Source organism: Heterodontus francisci, unplaced genomic scaffold, assembly GCF_036365525.1.
Source record: "Heterodontus francisci isolate sHetFra1 unplaced genomic scaffold, sHetFra1.hap1 HAP1_SCAFFOLD_43, whole genome shotgun sequence".
Classification (NCBI taxonomy): Eukaryota; Metazoa; Chordata; class Chondrichthyes; order Heterodontiformes; family Heterodontidae; genus Heterodontus; species Heterodontus francisci.
Window position 1 is genome coordinate 19,183,658 of NW_027141852.1, and position 7,545 is coordinate 19,191,202.

The 7,545-nt window shown below is 43.6% G+C and overlaps 1 non-coding gene across 1 annotated transcript; it reads left to right on the forward strand.

Annotated features, from left to right (window-relative positions):
- Positions 1-2,087: 2,087 nt before the first annotated feature.
- trnar-ucg (transfer RNA arginine (anticodon UCG)) lies at positions 2,088-2,176 on the forward strand. Its single transcript is given in 2 exon segments — positions 2,088-2,124; positions 2,141-2,176. It is a non-coding gene; the product is annotated as a tRNA-Arg (tRNA).
- Positions 2,177-7,545: the final 5,369 nt, after the last annotated feature.

Here is a 7,545-nt window from a genome sequence, read left to right on the forward strand (position 1 = left end):
CAGACTGCCATGTGGGACCTTATCAAATGCCTTACTAAAATCCATGTAAACCACATCCACCGCACTATCCTCATCAATGTTTCTTGTTACTTCCTCAAAAAACTCAATAAAGTTAGTGAGACATGACCTTCCCTTAACAAATCCATGCTGACTATCCCTGATTAATCCGTGCCTTTCTAAGTGGTAGTTTATCCTGTCCCTCAGAATTGATTCGAATAATTTACCCACCACTGAGGTCAGACTTACCACATCCTTTTAAAATAATAGTACAACGTTCGCAGAGCTCCAATCCTCCGGCACCTCCCCCATATCCAGTGAGGATTTGAAGATGATCCGCAGCGCATCCACTATTTACTCCCTGGCTTCCTTTAACAACCTCAGATGCAAACCATCCGGCCCTGGTGATTTATTCATTTTGAAGGATGTCAGACTCTCTAGTACTTCCACTCTCATTATGCTTATCGTATCTAATATTTCACACTCCTCTTCTTTTACTACAATGTCTGCATCTTCCCTCTCCTTTGTGAAGGCAGAGACAAAAAACTCATTAAGAACCCCGCCCACATCTTCTGGATCCACACAGAAGTTCCCTTGTACATCTCTGATAGGCCATACCCTTTCCTTAGTTATCCTCTTGCTCTTAATGGACTGATAAAACATCTTTGGGTTTCCTTCAAGTAGTTGTATCCAGTCCACATCCACCAAATCACCTCTCAGTTTTGTAAAATTTGCCTTCCCCCAATTTAGAACTTTTACTTTTCGAGCTGCCCTGCCATTACTTAGCTTTACAAACTCATTATTGCTCGTGTAATAAGTGTAATAAGTAGAATAATTTACCAGTTACTCACCGATCAGCATCTTCCCCTGGACCATGGATGCAGAAAAGGCAGAAGAGACCAAAGAGCACCTCCTTCCCCCAGTCAGTGTAGTCCCTCACACATCAACTCACAGCTTTACACTCTGTCCAAACAGCACTTTCTAATTAGTAATTATTCATAAATTACACTAACTAAAACATTAGTAACCTGACCAATTACAAGGTAGCTATTTGAGGGTTTTTAAACAAAGAGCTTTTCTCCCTATCCCAAAGGCTCTTTTCAGATCCACCCACAGTATCTGAAAGGGCTGATTACTGTCTGAAGTCTGCTGTACCCACACCTCTGTCTATCCCTCTTCATCTAGAACAACCAGCATCATCTTCCATTCCTTTCACCATCATGTGTTTAACTCGCTTCTCCTTATAGACAGTCAGATATCAATGTAATAATGAAATGATCTGTGTCAGTGCTGGCCATTTCCCTGTCCTGATTTCAGACCCTACTCTGGACACTTGTTTCCCATTCCAGGACCTTCTTGTATTAATATTCAGCACCACCTGTCAGTCAGAAACTTGTCTCAATGAACCGATCCTTTTACTGAACTTCCAACTGCTGCTGTCTATTTCTCGAGGGAAAGAGCTGCTCACTGTATAAGGATGTGAGGGGAATGTAACCCGGCTGCTGGTGAGACGGTCCCGTCTTCTCAATCAAAATTTTACTACAGTGATTCCCAGATTCCCAGCTGGTCTGTTGAGGATTTTGTTTTCACAGAAATATCTTGTTAAATACAAATCTGATTCCAACATGTCAGTAACAGGACAGAATGGGAACCTTTTAAAAGGATGAAGCAACTATTTCAGTGGCTTCTCACTGTCCCCCTGAAGCCTGTGTGAAGGGGAATTACCAATAGTCTGTAATTTATTCCTTCCACACCGAGTTTGAGTTATTTGTCGCGTGAAAGATTGCTGAACGGAGTCTTTTACTGTCAGTTACGGATGAGAAGTTGACAAAAATTGGCAACATAAAGCTGTTCATAAAATAGCACCAGCAATTTGAGTCGGTAAAAGCAAAATTGTGTTTTAAAAGTTTATTTAAACCGCTACGGGAAAATAGATTTTTATGTACTTTTCCAGTCGATCACTTCTTTTCCACAGTGAAATTGGCAGCTTTCACAAATTCAAATATTCTGCCAGGTTGACAGGTTCAACCAATGATTTTTTGTATTTTGTGCTTCGAGATTCTCTGATTGAATCATTCATGTAAGCTAATGGCTGTGTGGCCTAATGGATAAGGCGTCTGACTTCGGTATATTCTATGATGTTATCAGAAGATTGCAGGTTCGAGTCCTGCCACGGTCATTTTGACCCAAAGGGATTATGCAGGGATTTGGGGATTGAGTCGGGGACTGAACAGATTGGAAACCCGACATGGACTCAATGGGGCGAATGGCCTCCTCATGTGCTGTCACTGACTTTATGAGAAGAGGGTGACCAATCAGAAGTGGGCTGGGGTAACAGCGGGTTCAAACTGCAGGAATTCCAGGTCCCTGAATGACTGAGCTGAAACTGCTCAGTTTCACTGCAGGAAACACCGTCTCGGGGGAAATAACATCACAAATAATTCCATTTGACTAATTATTCAATTATAAAACAATGTGAAGGTGTGATGTTACTTTTCACTGTGAGGGGAGAATCCGCCATCTGGGTAAATCAGCAACTTTATAACATCGTCTGTACGTTTAGAAAAGAAACGATGAAAACTCTCCCCATAACCCTGGTGTGGTGGAAAGGCTCAATTCAGAGATTGGAATATAACGAGAGCACAACATAAATCATTAACTGATATTTCCGGCATAAAACACACCCCAGCTCCCGTTCCCATGTCACTGCTGTCCCTATGAGGCGGTGGGTGACTCTGAAAAGAGACTTTGTTTTGTGTTTCTGCAGGAAAACCACAAAGATCCTCCCAGGCAGTGAAACTCATCTTCCCAGAATCTCCATACCAGATTGAAACAGAAAACACAAAGACAGTGAGAAAGTTCCAGAGAGTTACTGAGCATTAAAACCAATGAAATAAACCAATTCTAGATAGATGTTGGTGCAGTTTTTTCAGAGCGATTGTGGGTGGCTCTTAAAAGAGCCGTTGTGGTTCGAGTGTTTTCACTACATGGTGGAGTTTTACTTGGAGTTGATGTACTTGGTCACTCACTTTGTCCCTTCTCACATTCCGAGCGCTTTGTTGGGTGGAAATATTTATTCAGGCAGTTTCAACAGCTCAGAGCCGACATTGAGTCAGAAACCAGAAATGGGAGTACGGGACACAGACAAGGAATTTATGCTGGACCTTTAGAAATCTCACTGGTTATAGGCCTCAGTTAGAGCGTTGTGTCTAATTCCATGCTCCACTCTTTAGCAGGAATGTCAAGGCCTTAGAGAGGGTGCAGAGGAGATTTACTGGAATGGTATCAGAAATGCAGGAATTCAGCTAATGTGGAAAGAATAGGGGTCTGGGGTGTGTGAAGCTGGGGTCCTTCTTCTTAGAGCAGAATGGCAGTTAATAGTTGTGTTCAACATTGTGAAGAGTTTTTATAAGAATAAAGACGTTTGACTGCAATTAGACAGAGCCTTGGTGAGATCACACATTATGGGCGGCACAGTGGCGCAGTGGTTAGCACCGCAGCCTCACAGCTCCAGCAACCCGGGTTCAATTCTGGGTACTGCCTAGGTGGAGTTTGCAAGTTCTCCCTGTGTCTGTGTGGGTTTTCTCCAGGTGCTCCGGTTTCTTCCCACAAGCCAAAAGACTTGTTGGTAGGTAAATTGGCCATGCTAAATTGTCCCTGGTTTCGGTAGGTGGGAGGGAAATATAGGGTCGGTGGGGATGTGGTAGGAATATGGGATTAGTATAGGATTAGTATAAATGGGTGGTTGTTGGTCGGCACAGACTCGGTGGGCCGAAGGGCCTTTTTCAGTGTTTGTATCTCTCTGTGACTCTGGAGATGCGGATGCTCGTTGGGTATATCCAAGAGAGAGATCGATAGGTTTTTGGATGCTAAGGGAATCAAGGGATCTGTGCTAGTGTGGTAAGATGGAGTTGATGTAGGAAATCAGCTGTGATCTTATTGAATGGCAGAGCTATTTCGATGGGCCGAATGGCCTACTCCAATTTTTTATGTAAAGTTCCATTCCTCTCAGGGAATATTTTATTTTCAAAAAGAGAAATACTGCACACACTGGAAATCTGAATAATAACAGAAGATTCTGGAAACACTCAGCAGTTCCAGCAGTATCTGTGGAGAGAGGAAGGTAGGAGCAATGTTTCAGGTCTATAGAAGGCTCACAGAACTGGACCACTAACCCGAGCTTCTCTTCTCCACAGTTGTTTCCGGACTGGCTGAGTGTTTTCAGTATTTTAGGCTTTTTCTTTCTGTATTTCATCCTTTTCCCACTTGACTATTTGCTGTGAAACTTTCAGCGTTGTGCTCAATTCTTTGTGTCGTTGTGTTTCCTTTATTTGAAGTAATGTAAATAGTTTCCTGAAATGAATTTGCCAAATGGTTGGGCAAATTGTTCCAACCAGTTTTTGAGCAAGTTCTCCACATGCACAGTGAAGGATTCCTTCACATTTGCGAAGACCATACAGGACTTGCATATCGATAGCAATGCCGTGCCCATGTGTCATTTGACATTGCTAGCCCATTCCCAATGTACCACTTCAGGAAGCCATAGATATTTGCACTGCAGTGCTATATCATGGTGATCTATACCCGTCACCATTGTGTGAATCTGTATTCATTGAACTTATGAACTCGGCAACTTGCACAGTTGAGTTCAGTTTTATTGACACCATGCATTGCTGGTGTTGCCATGGGATCCCCTCGAGGCCCAGCTCTCACAAACATCTTTGTTGGATTCCATGACAAAACTGTTTTTAAGGGAATGACACCTAACCTCCGACCGCTTGCATATTTCCAATATGTAGATGATACGTTTGCTAAATTTGAATCCGCAGCTGCATGAAATAATTTCCTTGCACGTCTTCATGGGCTCCATCCTACACTCAAATTCACCTTTGGAATGGAGCAGTCAAATGAGCTCCCTTTCCTTGATGTACTAGTTGAGAAATCTGCTAAGGGGTTTTCTTCCACGGTCTACCGCAAACCTACCTTCACTGGTCAATACACGCGTTGGGATTATTACAGTTCCACGCGCTATAAAATTGGTCTTATCGACAACGTCATAAATAGGGCTGAGCCATTTGCTCACCATGCAAGCTTGATGCTGAAATAGGGCGAATCAAAGACATCCTGCATTACAATGGCTACACTGATCAGATCATTTCTCACTGTATATCACACAAACTTATAAACGGGCTGAAGGACGTCATTTTGAGCCCTGAAAAGTGCCCAGTCTCCCTCAAATTACCCTGGAAGGGTAATATATCCCCAGTATTTGAGTAACAGGTGAAGCGAGCTGTTTCCTGCTGTTACTATGCAGGAGCAACAAGTGTGGTGTTCGCCACTAACAGGATGCTGCTGTCAAGCAAAAGAGACATCCTGCCTATCACACAAATAGGTAACGTGATATATGAATTTGAATACCAGTGTGATGCTAGGTTTCTAGACCGTACATCCCAAAACTGGCGGATTGTATCAAATAACATGTCCCTTCCGCTGTTCGCAATGTGCCCAACCCAACCAACCCGTGCTTGCAAAACTCAAAACACAGTATCCAACATGAGATGTGATTCCACAAAAGGACAACATTTGCTAAATAATTCTCAGTGTGCTAAGAATTACACTGACAACCGATTTAAGACTGTCAGTAGGGCTCGCAGTGTGGTGCACTGGTGTGTACTGTAAGCTACATATATTAATACACAGGGCCCTGTTCTTTGCAGACAGAAAGAACATGCACACATGTTGTGCCAGTTTCAGCTAAACAAAATAAGTGACAGCCATTCACTGGCTCATTCTACAGGGCAATGCCTTGACCAATCAGAGTCAAGCTGCCTGGTTTAAATTTCAGACAAAGCTGGGCAGTTATCTGTCAGTTACCATAAACTGATGCATTCTGAATGGCAATGCCTCGACCAATCAGAGTTCACTTGCCAACCAATCAGCACTCTCTTCTCATACAGAAGAAAGTTGTTGTTTTCCCTTAAATTGGTATTCTTGTGGATTGCCCTGCTGAGTGCAAGACGAAAACAACTGGCTACCAAAGTTTGGACAACATGTCACCATTTTCACGAAATGATTACTTTTATTTTCAATATAAAAATATAAAGCAATATGAGTGTAACATTTACAGACAAATTCTATTACCTCACATTGCCTGATTCTTTCACACTGACAGACTATGTGAACTACTGTCCCGATTTTGCAGTTCTCACTTCCAGTTAGCAAATGTCAGCAATCTGTGATGCAGTGCAGTTTACAGACCAGACCGTCAATCACAACATGCAATAATTGTTCAGCTTATGTTGGACTGGTGGGATTTAGAAATACTAGGAATTGAGATGAGCTGTTATTGTATTTAATTATTTGTTTCATGGGATGTGGACGTCGCCAGCCAGGCCAGCATTTATTGTCCATCCCTAATTGCCCATGAGAAGGTGGTGATGAGCTTCCTTCTTGAACCACTGCAGTCCATGTGGGGTAGGTACACCCACAGTGCTATTAGGAAGGGAGTTCCAGGATTTTTACCCAGCGACAGTGAAGGAAGGAATGGCGATATAGTTCCAAGTCAGGATGATGTGTAGCTTGGAGGAGAACTTTCAGGTGGTGGTATTCCCATGCATCTGCTGCCCTTGTCCTTCTAGGCAGTAGAGGATGCAGGTTTGGAAGGTGCTGCCTGACTAGCCTTGGTGCATTGTTGCAGTGCATCTTGTAGATGGTACACACTGCTGCCACTGTACGTCAGTGGTGAAGGGAGTGAATGTTGTGGACGGGGTGCCAATCAAGCGTGTTGCTTTGTCCTGGATGGTGTCGAGCTTCTTGAATGTTGTTGGAGCTGCACCCATCCGGGCAAGTGGATAGTATTCCATCACACTCCAGACTTGTGCCTTGTAAATGGTGGACAGGCTTGGGGAGTCAGGAGGTGAGTTACTCACCGCATGATTCCTACCCTCTGACCAGCTCATGTAGTCACACTATTTATAAGGCTACTCCAGTTCAGTTTCTGGTCAATGGGAACCCCCAGGAAGTTGATAGTGGGGGATTCAGCGATCGTAATGCCGTTGATGTCAATGGGAGATCGTTAGATTCTCTCTTGTTCGAGATGGTCATTGCCTGGCACTTGTGTGGCGCGAATGTTACTTGCCACTTATCAGCCCAAGCCTGGATATTGTCCAGGTCTTGCTGCATTTCTACATGGACTGCTTCAGTATCTGAGGAGTCGCGAATGGTGCTAAATTTTGCAATCATCAGTGAACATCCCCACTTCTGACCTTATGATTGAAGGAAGGTCACTGATGAAGTAGTGAAGAAGGTTGGGCCGAGGATACTACCCTGAGGAACTCCAGCAGTAATGTCCTGGTGCTGAGATGATTGACCTCCAACAATCACAACCATTTTCCTTTGTGCTAGGTACGATTCCAACCAGTGCAGAGTTTTCCTCTTGATTCCCATTGACTCCAGTTTTGCTCTGGCTCCTTGATGCCATACTCAGTCAAATGCTACCTTGATGTCAAGGGCAGACACTCTCACCTCACCTCTTGAGTTCAGCTCTTT